Here is a 304-nt window from a genome sequence, read left to right as displayed (position 1 = left end):
TTGCTGTTATAATTAGAATGAACAAAGTTAAAAAAAAAAGCAATATTGATTGGTTATGTATCAATTTTTATTTTCTGATCTCATTAAGAAAAAAAAATTTCTATTCAAATATTCAAGAATAATTCATAAAAGAATAGTTAACGGTTGCGATTTGTCTCAAGATTGTTTTTCAATTTTTCAATAGAAAGAAAAGGGGGGAGTATTCTCAAAAACTTCATATCTATATTTTTATTGGCGGCATGGCCGAGTGGTAAGGCGGGGGACTGCAAATCCTTTTTCCCCAGTTCAAATCCGGGTGTCGCCT

General features: G+C 31.6%; 1 non-coding gene across 1 annotated transcript; it reads left to right on the top strand.

Moving 5' to 3' along the window:
- Window positions 1–233: 233 nt before the first annotated feature.
- TRNAC-GCA (transfer RNA cysteine (anticodon GCA)) lies at window positions 234–304 on the top strand. Its single transcript has one exon. It is a non-coding gene; the product is annotated as a tRNA-Cys (tRNA).

The sequence above is a fragment of the Vigna unguiculata genome, unplaced genomic scaffold (assembly GCF_037176805.1).
Source record: "Vigna unguiculata cultivar grain cowpea cultivar isolate G323 ecotype 2 unplaced genomic scaffold, ASM3717680v1 ptg000307l, whole genome shotgun sequence".
Classification (NCBI taxonomy): Eukaryota; Viridiplantae; Streptophyta; class Magnoliopsida; order Fabales; family Fabaceae; genus Vigna; species Vigna unguiculata.
The sequence above is the reverse complement of the archived record's forward strand: the minus strand, read 5'-3'. Positions and strand labels throughout refer to the sequence as shown.